At 46.8% G+C, this 13,395-nt stretch overlaps 1 protein-coding gene across 2 annotated transcripts in view; it reads left to right on the forward strand.

Annotated features, from left to right (window-relative positions):
* Window positions 1-13,395, forward strand: part of MCHR2 (melanin concentrating hormone receptor 2) — a 245,449-nt gene that overhangs the window by 162,850 nt on the left and 69,204 nt on the right. The window lies entirely within an intron of this gene.

The following is a 13,395-nucleotide window of genomic DNA, read 5'->3' on the forward strand; positions in this document are numbered from 1 at the left end:
CCTCCTCATCCTCCTCCACCTCCTCCGATATGCGCTGAGAAACAGACCTGTTGGCTATCAACAAGGGAATCTTCTTCCCCCGTCTCTTGTGACGAGCGCAAAGCTTCTCACTTCATGCTGACCAGAGAGTTTTTCAACAGGCCAAGCAGCGGGATGGTGAAGCTGATGATGGCGGCATCACCACAGACCATCTGTGTTGACTCCTCAAAGTTACTCAGCACCTGACAGATATCAGACATCCACGTCCACTCCTCATTGTAGACTTGAGGAAGCTGACTGACCTGACTACCAGTTCTGGTGGAACTTGACATCTGGCAGTCTACAATCGCTCTGCGCTGCTGGTGAACTCTGGATAACATGGTTAATGTTGAATTCCACTTCGTGGGCACGTCGCACAACAGTCGGTGAGCAGGCAGTTGGAGGCGGCGCTGCGCTGCCCTGAGAGTGGCAGCATCTGTGCTGGACTTCCTGAAATGCGCACAGAAGCGGCGCACCCTCGTGAGCAAATTAGATAGATTGGGGTATGTCTTGAGGAACCGCTGAACTATGAGATTTAACACATGGGCCAGGCATTGCACATGTGTCAGTCTGCTGAGTTGCAGAGCCGCCACCAGGTTACGGCCGTTGTCACACACAACCATGCCTGGCTTCAGGTTCAGCGGTGCGAGCCACAGATCAGTCTGCGCCGTGATGCCCTGTAATAGCTCTTGGGCGGTGTGCCTTTTATCGCCTAGGCTCAGCAGTTTGAGCACCGCCTGCTGTCGCTTAGCGACGGTACTGCTGCTGTGCCTAGAGCTACCGACTGATGCCGCCATGCCCACGGAAGGTAATTTGGAAGAGGAGGAGGGGTGGGAGGAGGAGGAGGCATAGTAGGCCTGAGAGACCTGGACCGATGTAGGCCCCGCAATCCTTGGCGTCGGCAGTATATGAGCAGCCCCAGGGTCAAACTCGGCCCCAGCGTCCACAAGTAAACCCAATGTACCGTCAGCGATATATAGTGGCTCTGCCCGACCGCACTCGTCCACGTGTCCGTGGTCAGGTGGACCTTGTCAGAAACGCCGTTGGTCAGGGCACGGATGATGTCTGACACGTGCTGGTGCAGGGCTGGGACGGCACATCAGGAAAAGTAGTGGCGGCTGGAGACCGAATACCGAGGGGCGGCCACCGCCATGAGGTTGCGAGAGGCCTCGGTCTCTACCAGCCTATAGGGCAGCATCTTCAGGCAAAGTAGTTTGGAGATGTGGAAGTTGAGGGCTTGGGCGTGTGGGTGGGCTGCACTGTACTTCCTCATGCGCTCCCGCGTCTGGGGTATGGAGAGCTGAACGCTGCGCATGGAGACATTGTTGGATGCTGTGGAGGATCGTGGAGGCGAAGGTGTGGTTTTCGCACGGGAGGTGTTTGGGTTGGGGTCCTGGGCAGGGGGTTGACTAGCAGAGACAGCAGATGACAAATGGGAAGGAGCAGTAATGTGCCCGGCCGGAGGTGAACGGCCTTGGTTTCATTGAGTGGGGTGTTTAGCATTCATATGCCTGCACATACTGGTGGTCAGGGCTGGATTAAGGGTGGTGGGGGCCCCTGGGCGCAAATTGGTGGGGACCCTTCCAATAATGTTTCTGGCAGTATATAGCCAGCCAGCCCCTGTAAACAGTGCATCGGCGATCTCCTCCAGTGATAGCAGCTGTGTCTACCTGACATAGCTGACATCCTAGACCCCTATGCTGAGCTGAGTCGCTGACTGTGGGAAACTGGTGGGGGCCCCTTTAAAAGTATCCCGCCCTGCTGGTGGTGGTTAAGCTGGTAGTGGTGGAACCACTGCTGATCCTGGTGTGGCACAGGTTGCACACCACAGTCCGTCGGTCATCCGGTGTTTCTTTAAAGAACCTCCAGACTTCCGAAAATCTAGCCGTCGCCACGGGACCTTCACTACGTGAAACATTTGGCGCTGATGCACTAGCTCTGGCCCTGCCTCTCCGTCTGGCCCCACTACTGCCTCTTCCAACCTGTTCTCGTCGAGGACTTGCCTCCGTCTCAGAAGCACTGTGTTCACCCGGCCTATCAATCCAGCTTGGGTCTGTCACCTCATCATCCTCCGATCCCTCAGTCTGCTCCCCCCTTGGATTTGCTGCCCTGACAACAACTTCACCACTGTCTGACAACCGTGTCTCCTCATCATCTGACACCTCTTTACACACTTCTTCCACTACATCAACAATGTCATCATCACCCACAGACTGCGACAGGTGGAAAACCTGGGCATCGGAAAAGAGCTCAGCAGCAACCGGACAAGTGGTTTGTGACTCTGGGAAGGGTCCAGAAAACAGTTCCTCAGAGTATGCCAGTTAAAATGCCAAATTTTCCTGGGAGGGGGCAGACTGGGGGGAAGGAGGCTGAGGTGGAGGAGCTGGAGGAGTGCTGATTTCGGTGACATGGGTGGACTGCGTGGAAGACTGACTGGTGGACAAATGGCTAGAAGCATTGTCCGCAATCCACGACATCACCTGTTTGCACTGTTCTGGCCTCAACAGTGCTCTACCACGAGTCCCAGTAACTTGAGACATGAACCTAGGGAGCTCTGCGGCGTCCCCCTGCTCCCTCATCAGCAGGTGGTGTCTCACCCCACCCAGGACCACGGCCTCTGACCCCTGCAGTAGTGGGACGCCCACGCTCTCGTCCTCTACCCCTACCCCTAGCCCTCGGGTTCAACATTTTTAAAATTAAAGTGTAAACTGTACATTTTTTTTTTTTTGGTGTTTTTTTGTGTTTTTGTCTTTTTTAACAAAACAATGCTATCCTATTGCTATGGCTAGTTTCAAACCTACACTAACAGCACACAACTGCACACAACAGAAAAGAAAAAGCAAATCAAACCCCTAAAAAATCGTCCCACTTAGGTGTTTGAGATGGATATGTGTGTCACTAAGAACTAAACAGAACGTTTGCAAGACTCCCTGCAAATTCGTCACAATATGGTACTAGCTGCACTACTAATGCCAGCAAGGCCAGCCACAAGCAAATCAACCAAAAATAAAATATATAAAACGCTATTGTAGCCCTAAGAAAGCCTGTTGGGTTCTCGTATGGCTAGTTTCTAGCCTACACTGACAGCACACAACTGGATTTTGTGCTGTGCCTGATGACTTTGAGTTATAAAAAAAAAGAAAAGTAAAAAAAAAAGAAATAGCAGACTGTGCCTAATTCAATCAAACCCCTACTAAATTGTCCCACTTAGGTGTTTGAGATGGATATGTGTGTCACTAAGAGCTAAATAGAACGTTTGCAAGTCTCCCTGCAAATTCGTCACAATATGGTACTAGCTGCACTACTAGTGCCAGCAAGGCCAGCAACAAGCAAATCAACAAAATATATATAAATAACGCTATTGTAGCTGTAAGAAAGCCAGTTGGGTTCTTGTATGCCTAGTTTCTAACCTACACTGACAGCACACAACTGGATTTTGTGGTTTGCCTGTCACTTTAAGTTCTGAAAAAAAAAATAAAAAATCATCAGACTGTGCCTAATTCAATCAAACCCCTAATAAATTGTCCCACTCAGGTGTTTGAGGTGGATATGTGTGTCACTAAGAGCTAAATAGAATGTTCCCAGGTCTCCCTGCAAATTCCTCACAATATGGTACTAGCTGCACTACTAGTGCCAGCAAGCCCAGCCACAAGCAAACAAAAAAAAAAAATATAACGCTATTCTAGCCCTTACAAGGGTTGTTGGGTTCTTGTAGACTCACTCCTGCCTCACAGTAAGCTAATATAACACCCTAACGCTATACCTGCAGCAGCAGCAGATCTCTCCCTAACGGCATCCAGACAGAGAATGATGCGAACAGCGCGGGCAGGGGCTAGTCTGTTCCAGGGTCACCTGATCAGGCCAGCCAACCACTGCTATCGACGTGTAAGGGTACCACGTCATGCTGGGTGGAGTGCAGAGTCTCCTGGCCTGTGATTGGCTCTGTTTCTGGCCGCCAAAAATCAAAACGGCGGGAGATGCCATTTTCTCGAGCTGGCAAAGTATTCGTCCGAGCAAGGAGCAGTTACGAGTACGCTAATGCTCGAACGAGCAAGTTCTCTCATCTCTAATAATATTTTTTTTCAGTTTAAATAACTGTATTTGCTTATGTTTGTATACCGCATTTTAAAATACGATCATAATTTATGGATTGTAGATTGTATAAAGATATATGGTCTAGTTCCCTGTGAAATGAACTGTACATTTGAGTAGTAACATTTAATATTCCATGAAATGTACTGAATTTGTCAAATTAAGTGAAATTGACAAAAACACAAGGCTTTCACTGTGTGCACCAATGACACATGTTCTTTGGATTAGTACAAATTTTTATAAGTTTGTAATATCTTATGAAAATTTTTTTTCATGGACTGTGGTATGCTGGTGGTCTAAATCAATAGGGACCTTTGCCTTCAATGGGGGAGGGGACAAAAGGATCTTTTACTCGCAAAAATAGGAGTAAAAAGGCCCTGCTTTATCTCATTCAAAAAGGCTGTGATTCAGTTGTATATGAATATCCAGAAATGCTTAATAGGATATAGCAATTAATAAATGATAATGTGTCTTGCCTCCCGGAACCTGCACCTGTCTTGAAAACTAGCCCTCTCTCTGGACAGAATGCAACATGGTAGGCCATTCTCCATTCAAGTCTGTGGGAGCAACAGAAACAGTTATGAACAGAAAATTCCTTTTTTTTTTTTTTTACAAATACTACGTTTGTTTGGAATGGTCCCAATTTAATTTAGCACCAAGATACATAAAGCTCCTACAAATGGCAATAAACTGCTTTACATGGGACAATAAGAAAGGACTCGTAGTAGGAAGAGCCATCATTCCTGCATCTCTCTGTGAGTGGATGCATAGACATGCCTAGTTAATGACTAACAATTGTGCTAGTTGACTGCGCTCAACCACTCTAGACACCCTAATATTTGTCACAGTACAGAAGTCATAAGTCACCTCTATACTGAAGGATGTTTTGTTGTGGGTAAATCTGAAAACATGTTCTCCAGTCTACTATTTCCTGCTATTGTAAGAAAGGGCTAGAGATATGTTGTGAAATGTTTGTGATTATGAGACAATTCACCATTTCTAGATTGATATAATACAAACATGTACATTGGGATTTAAAATACTCAGGAAGTGATTCAATAGTTACTATTCATTATATTCAACAGGAATTTTAATAGTTTATTCCTGATACAATATGCAGGCTGAAAATTGGAAGGCAGTGTGTTTTTAAAAAATATCTTGATGGCTTCAATCTCTCCATAGGATTCAACATAATAACTGAGGTTTCGCTTACTGCAGAGTACGTTATTGTGTGCTTTACCATGTAGCACTAGTGACTAACACATCTAATTGATTTAGGCTGTGGCATAGCACAAAGCCAATTTCTATAAAAGCCATACCTGAGTCATTTACTCTATTATTTATAAATAGTTTGCTATAAATGGCTTTAAAATGACGGCAGGGTTAGAGGTATGAAAGAGAATACAGGAAACAAATCAATGAAGAGACCATGACAAAGGCAGTTAAAAAAAAATAAACGGAAAGGTAATGATGACAATGAAATTATAGGAACCTGGAATAGATGTGGGAGAAAAGTATTGTCACAATATAAGAAAGAACTGGGAATTGCTGCGTAAAAAAATATTGAGTTACAAGACTGTGTCCAAAATGGAATATTGCAAAGGGCGATTTTCTTCTAAAATCCCAGGTGAAAAATTCAATCACGACTTTTACTGCTTTATTTCAAATGAAATATCCAACAGGGGATAAAAAGATACCAAACAGTGTTTGAATGGAAAAGTGGAAGAAAATAATTTTCTACCAGTGCAAAATACTTAATGTCAATATAAGTGCCTGGAGATTTATTACTTTAATTGCTGAGACCATTGATAGGAAACAGAATCATCTTATAAGAGTTATATATTGCAAATGAATTCACATGTTGCATCATCACTTCACCGGAAAGAATGTGTTCAGTTTTGAGACTTTTTTGGTACATGTTGCAGGCGAAACCTGTGAAATTAAGGTCATTCACCCATTGAGTTTGTTAACATATTGTTAAGACAATGTTATCATACTATAAATTTTGTTTGCATTGTGTTAACATTACATCAAGGCCCCTTGCATAAGAATGTATGGGACCATTGTACAGCCGCACAATTTCCATCTGTGGGACCCGGTCACAGTGTGGTGAGCGCGCAGTGTGTTGAAGTATGCTGAAGTGTTGAAAAATATTGGAGATGTCTTGCCGTGTAACGGTGCTGACCACACGGCTTTCTGTGATCACCCCTATGCCTCCTATCGCCATTCTGTTTAAGCAAACATGATGTTATCAGAATGTAAATGCAACATAAACATGTCAATTCAATAAGGGTGCATTGTTATCAGTTTTGAGGTGGTTTTAGGTACAGTTTCTTAATTTAACAGGTGAAAGACATGCACTCAACAGGTGAATTTGAAGCGGAAAACTGTTCAACAAATGGGATTCACCTGTTCAGTGTCTGTCTTTAACATGTTTAATTAACAAACTGCTCCTAAAACCACCTCAAAACTGATATCAGTGCACCAACTCCAACCTGGTGTCATTTTGTGTAAAAACCAGTGAGCAAAAGTTTTTCAAATGCTTCGTGCCTACCCTCTTCACTCCCCGCCTTGCCCTTCTATGGACATATGGCAAGGAGTTGGCGTATTCACAGTGCAAGAATTTGCAATAATATCAAATCCAACCTTTAAGAATTATATAAATGTTTTATCCCCGTAACCCATGATATTTTTTTTCTCCAAAAATGGCATCCTATTACCCACGTTCCCCCCAACCTGCAATGTTGATACCCTATCACAGTGATGGCAAACCTTTTAGAGACCGTGTGCCCAAACTACAACAAAGACCCGCTTATTTATCGCAAAGTGCCAACACAGAAATTTAATTTGTGATTTATACTTCCTTCTCTGTCACAGTTTTCATTGATACCAGCACCCTGAGGACACCAATAAAGCAGAAAATAGTCCCAGTTACAGCTGTCACTTTAAAATAGCTCTGTGCACAGCAAGCCCTCTGCTGTCTGGGACTGCAGGAAGATACCTGGAGTCATCTCTGGTGATGACCTGAGTGCCCACAGAAAGGGCTCTGAGTGCCACCTCTGGCACCAGTGCCATAGGTTAGCCATCACTGCCCTATCAGGTCTGTTGGTTAGGATAAGGTCCAGCAGTGCCCCCTCTCTTGTTGGCTCCAGGAGTTGTTGTGACAGATAATTGTCTTTTGTTGTTGACAAAAACCTGCTACCTTTGAAGGACCTGTAGCTTTCTTTCTGCTCCCCGGTCAATATCTGGGTAATTGAAGTCCCCCATCATAAATACTTCACCATGCTTTGAAGCTGCATCCATTTCACTTATCAGCATTTCCTCTGCATCCTCCATTATATTTGGGGCCTTATAACAAACCCCTAGAAATATTTTATTAATCTTTTTTCCCTCCTCTTATCTCCACCCATAAGGATTCCACATTTTAATTTGCATCACCAATGTCATCTCGTAGGACAGGCTTGAGGCAAGAATTCACATATAAACAAACCCCTCCCCCTTTTTTATTCATACAGTCATTTCTAAAAAGACTATAACCATCTATAGTAATAGCGCAGGCATAGCTACTGTTCAGCCATGTCCCGATGATACCCACTATATCATATTTGTCTTCCAACATTGAGTTCCAGTTCCTCCATTTTGTTTGTGAGACTTCTGGCATTTGTGTACATACACTTTATATGGTTTTCCCTATCCCTATTCCTTTTATTCTTATTCCCCAATCCTATTCCAGCCCCTTTCCTCCCCCATGGACTAGGACTCTTCCCAGGCCTCTATCTACACTGTCTTTTTGCCCTGCACAAGTGTAGTTGCCCTCCCCCCAGGTCTCTAGTTTAAACACTCCTCCAACCTTCTGGGCATTCCCCCCCCCAAAACAGCTGCACCTTCCCCATTGAGGTGAAGCCCATCCCTACTGTAGAGCATGTAGAAAAGTCAGCCCAGTTCTCCATGAACCCAAAGCCATGAGCCCTCCTTCCTACACCAACTTTTGAGCCACTTATTTACCTCCTTGATCTCCCTCTGCCTATCTGGTGTGGCACATGGTACAGGTAGTATTTCGGAGAAAACTAACTTTGAGGTCCTTGTCCTGAGCTTTTGGCGTAAATCCCTGAAATCCTTTTTAAGCACCTTCTACCTACCTCTTACTTTGTTGTTAGTGCCAATCTGGACCATGACCGCTGGTTCATCACCAGCCCCTCCCTTTAAAAGTGGAAGGACGTCTATATTTGTGAGAGAAAATAACAGACACAAGGATAGACAATGTTTTAAAGTGCTATAACATGATGATCGTTCACGTTCCGGAGACAAAAATCAAACAACCCATTTTCATAGGATCAGACATTGGGCATTATTATGCAGTTGACAATAAAACACTGACTGGTAGTTCTAAATAAAACCTTATCTGGAACAGTAATCCTTACTTTAAACTTCACTTTGTTGCATTGTCAAGTCATTTACATACAGTATAGAGAAAAAAAATCTATGAACAAGTGCAGCTTTGGACGCAGCCTTCACTAGAAGAGAGAATGTGATCTCAACCTTGAGAGAAGTCTGCACATGTAGAGGATTGGGAACATACAGTTCCTCCCAATGTCACTTCTAGAACCAGTGTGCTCGTTTCAAGATTGCTGAAATCGCATCCGCGGCAAAGGTCTTTTCAATAACTTACTTCTCGGAGTTTGCCAACAATCCACTAGTCCTCATGAGCCACCTCATTAGAGATGAGCGAACATACTCGTCCGAGCTTGATGCTCGTTCGAGCATTAGCGTACTCGAAACTGCTCGTTGCTCGGACGAATACTTCGCCCGCTCGAGAAAATGGCAGCTCCCGCCGTTTTGCTTTTTGGCGGCCAGAAACAGAGCCAATCACAAGCCAGGAGACTCTGCACTCCACCCAGCAAGACGTGGTACCCTTACACGTCGATAGCAGTGGTTGGCTGGCCAGATCAGGTGACCCTGGGATAGACTAGCCGCTGCCCGCGCTGCTCGGATCATTCTGTGTCTGGATGCCGCTAGGGAGAGAGCTGCTGCTGGTCAGGGAAAGCGTTAGGGTGTTCTATTAGCTTACTGTTAGGCAGGAGTGATTCTACAAGAACCCAACAGCCCTTCTTAGGGCTACAATAACGTTATACTTTTTTTTTTTTTTTATTTGCAGCTAGTACCATATTGTGAGGAATTTGCAGGGGGACTTGCTACCGTTGTGTTTAGCTCTTAGTGACACACATATCCACCTCAAACACCAAAGTGGGACAATTTATTAGGGGTTTGATTTCAATTAGGCACAGTCTGCCATTTACTTTTTATTTTACGTTTATTTTTTCATAACTCAGCGTCATCTCATCTGGCATAGCAGTGTGCTTTCATACTTGGCTAGAAAATAGCCATAGGAGAATCCAAACGGCTTACTTACGCCTACAATAGCGTTATATATTTTATTTCTGGTTGATCTGCTGGTGGCTGTCCTTGCTGCAGTGCATCTACTAGCAAATTGTGAGGAATTTGTAGTGAGACTTGCGACCTTTGTGTTTAGCGCTTAGTGACGCACATATCCATCGCAAAGACCGAAGTGGGAAAATTTATTAGGGGTTGGATTTCAATTAGGCACAGTCTGCCAGTTTCTTTTTATTTTACGTTTATTTTTTCATAACTCAGCGTCATCTCATCAGTGTGCTTTCATACTTGGCTAGAAAATAGCCAAAGGAGAATCCAAACGGCTTACTTACGCCTACAATAGCGTTATATATATTTTATTTCTGGTTGATCTGCTGGTGGCTGTCCTTGCTGCAGTGCATCTACTAGCAAATTGTGAGGAATTTGTAGTGAGACTTGCGACCGCTGTGTTTAGCGCTTAGTGACGCACATATCCATCGCAAAGACCGAAGTGGGAATATTTATTAGGGGTTGGATTTCAATTATGCACAGTCTGCCAGTTTCTTTATATTTTACGTTTATTTTTTCATAACTCAGCGTCATCTCATCAGTGTGCTTTCATACTTGGCTAGAAAATAGCCAAAGGAGAATCCAAACGGCTTACTTACGCCTACAATAGCGTTATATATATTTTATTTCTGGTTGATCTGCTGGTGGCTGTCCTTGCTGCAGTGCATCTACTAGCAAATTGTGAGGAATTTGTAGTGAGACTTGCGACTGCTGTGTTTAGCGCTTAGTGACGCACATATCCATCGCAAAGACCGAAGTGGGAAAATTTATTAGGGGTTTGATTTCAATTAGGCACAGTCTGCCAGTTTCTTTTTATTTTACGTTTATTTTTTTAATAACTCAGCGTCATCTCATCTGGCATAGCAGTGTGCTTTCATACTTGGCTAGAAAATAGCCATAGCAATAGGATAGCATCGTTTGGTTTTAAAAACTAAAAAACACAAAAAAAAAAAAAACACAAAAAAAAGTTAAAAAAAAATTAAAGTTATATCTTTCATTTTCAAAATGTTTAACCCGAGGGCTAGGGGTAGAGGACGAGGGCGGGGACGTGGGCGTCCAACTACTGCAGGGGTCAGAGGCCGTGGTCCTGGACGGGGTGAGACACCACCTGCTGATGAGGGAGCAGGGGAACGCCGCAGAGCTACACTCCCTAGGTTCATGTCTGAAGTTACTGGGACTCGTGGTAGAGCACTGTTGAGGCCAGAACAGTGCGAACAGGTGATGTCGTGGATTGCCGACAATGCTTCGAGCAATTTGTCCACCAGTCAGTCTTCCACGCAGTCCACCCATGTCACCGAAATCGGCACTCCTCCAGCTCCTGCACCTCAGCCTCCTCCCCCCCCAGTCTGCCCCCTCCCAGGAAAATTTGGCATTTGAACCGGCATACTCTGAGGAACTGTTTTCTGAACCCTTCCCACAGTCACAAACCACTTGTCCGGTTGCTGCTGAACAATTTTCCGATGCCCAGGTTTTCCACCAGTCGCAGTCTGTGGGTGATGATGACCTTCTTGACGTAGTGGAAGAAGTGTGTAAAGAGGTGTCCGACGATGAGGAGACACGGTTGTCAGACAGTGGTGAAGTTGTTGTCAGGGCAGGAAGTCCGATGGGGGAGCAGACTGAGGGATCGGAGGATGATGAGGTGACAGACCCAAGCTGGGTTGAGAGGCCGGGTGAACACAGTGCTTCTGAGACGGAGGAGAGTCCTCGACCAGAACAGGTTGGAAGAGGCAGTGGTGGGGCCAGACGGAGAGGCAGGGCCAGAGCAGGTGCATCAGCGCCAAATGTGTCACGTAGTGAAGCTCCCGTGGCGAGGGCTCCCGCGGCGAGGGCTAGATTTTCAGAAGTCTGGAGGTTCTTTAAGGAAACACCGGATGACCGATGGACTGTGGTGTGCAACCTTTGCCAAACCAGGATCAGCAGGGGTTCCACCACTACTAGCTTAACTACCACCAGTATGCGCAGGCATATGAATGCTAAACACCCCACTCAGTGGCACCAAGCCCGTTCACCTCCGGCCGTGCACACCACTGCTCCTTCCCCTGTGTCAGCTGATAGTCAGCCTCCTGCCCAGGACCCTGGCACAAAAACCCCATGGTCGCCTCCACGATCCTCCACAGCATCCACCAGCGTTCAGCTCTCCATACCCCAGACGCTGGAGCGGAAACGCAAATATAGTGCAACCCACCCGCACGCCCAAGCCCTTAATGTCCACATCTCCAGATTGCTTAGCCTGGAGATGCTGCCCTATAGGCTAGTAGAGACCGAGGCCTTTCGCAACCTCATGGCGGCGGCCGCCCCTCGGTATTCGGTCCCCAGCCGCCACTACTTTTCCCGATGTGCCGTCCCAGCCCTGCACCAGCGCGTGTCAGACAACATCATCCGTGCCCTGACCAACGCCGTTTCTGACAAGGTCCACCTGACCACGGACACGTGGACGAGTGCTGCCGGGCAGGGCCACTATATATCGCTGACGGCACATTGGGATAACTTGGTGGAGGCTGGGACCGAGTCTGACCCTGCGGCTGGTCATATACTGCCGACGCCGAGGATTGCGGGGCCTACCTCGGTCCAGGTCTTTCAGGCCTACTATGCCTCCTCCTCCTCCCACCCCTCCTCCACCTCCTCCTCCGAACTACCATCCGTGGGCATGGCGCCATCAGTCGGTAGCTCTAGGCACAGCAGCAGTGCCGTCGCTAAGCGACAGCAGGCGGTGCTCAAACTGCTGAGCCTAGGCGATAAAAGGCACACCGCCCAAGAACTATTACAGGGCATCACGGCGCAGACTGATCTGTGGCTGGCACCGCTGAACCTGAAGCCAGGCATGGTTGTGTGTGACAACGGCCGTAACCTGGTGGCGGCTCTGCAACTCGGCAGACTGACACATGTGCCATGCCTGGCCCATGTGTTAAATCTCATAGTTCAGCATTTCCTCAAGACATACCCCAATCTGTCTGATTTGCTCACGAAGGTGCGCCGCATCTGTGCGCATTTCAGGAAGTCCAGCACAGATGCTGCCACTTTCAGGGCAGCGCAGCGCCGCCTCCAACTGCCCGCTCACCGACTGTTGTGCGACATGCCCACGAGGTGGAATTCAACATTAACCATGTTATCCAGAGTTTACCAGCAGCGCAGAGCGATTGTAGACTGCCAGATGTCAACTTCCACCAGAACTGGTAGTCAGGTCAGTCAGCTTCCTCAAGTCTACAATGAGGAGTGGACGTGGATGTCTGATATCTGTCAGGTGCTGAGTAACTTCGAGGAGTCAACACAGATGGTCAGTGGCGATGCCGCCATCATCAGCCTCACCATCCCGCTGCTTGGCCTGTTGAAAAACTCTCTGATCAGCATGAAGTCGGAAGCTTTGCGCTCGTCACAAGAGACGGGGGAAGAAGATTCCCTTGTTGATAGCCAAAGCACCCTTAGGTCTGTTTCTCAGCGCATATCGGAGGAGGTGGAGGTGGAGGAGGATGAGGAGGAAGAGGAGGAGAATGTTGGCGAGACACAAGAGGGGACCATTGTTCAGTCCTTCACTGTTCAGCGTGTATGGGCAGAAGAAGAGGAGTTGGAGGAGGAGGAAATGGACAGTCAGGCCAGTGAGGGGAGTGAATTCTTACGCGTTGGTACTCTGGCGCATATAGCAGATTTCATGCTAGGCTGCCTATCCCGTGACCCTCGCGTTCAAAGAATTTATTCCAGCACCGATTACTGGGTATTCAAAATCTTTCCACTCTCATCCCTGGAGAGGAAAGGAGTGTGAGAATGCATGAATACCAGCAGGCCCTGGTGCACAAGCTGAAACACTATTTCCCTTCTGACAGCGCTAGCGGCAGAGTGCGTAGTTCTGCG

Source organism: Engystomops pustulosus, chromosome 3, assembly GCF_040894005.1.
Source record: "Engystomops pustulosus chromosome 3, aEngPut4.maternal, whole genome shotgun sequence".
In the NCBI taxonomy this organism is placed as follows: Eukaryota; Metazoa; Chordata; class Amphibia; order Anura; family Leptodactylidae; genus Engystomops; species Engystomops pustulosus.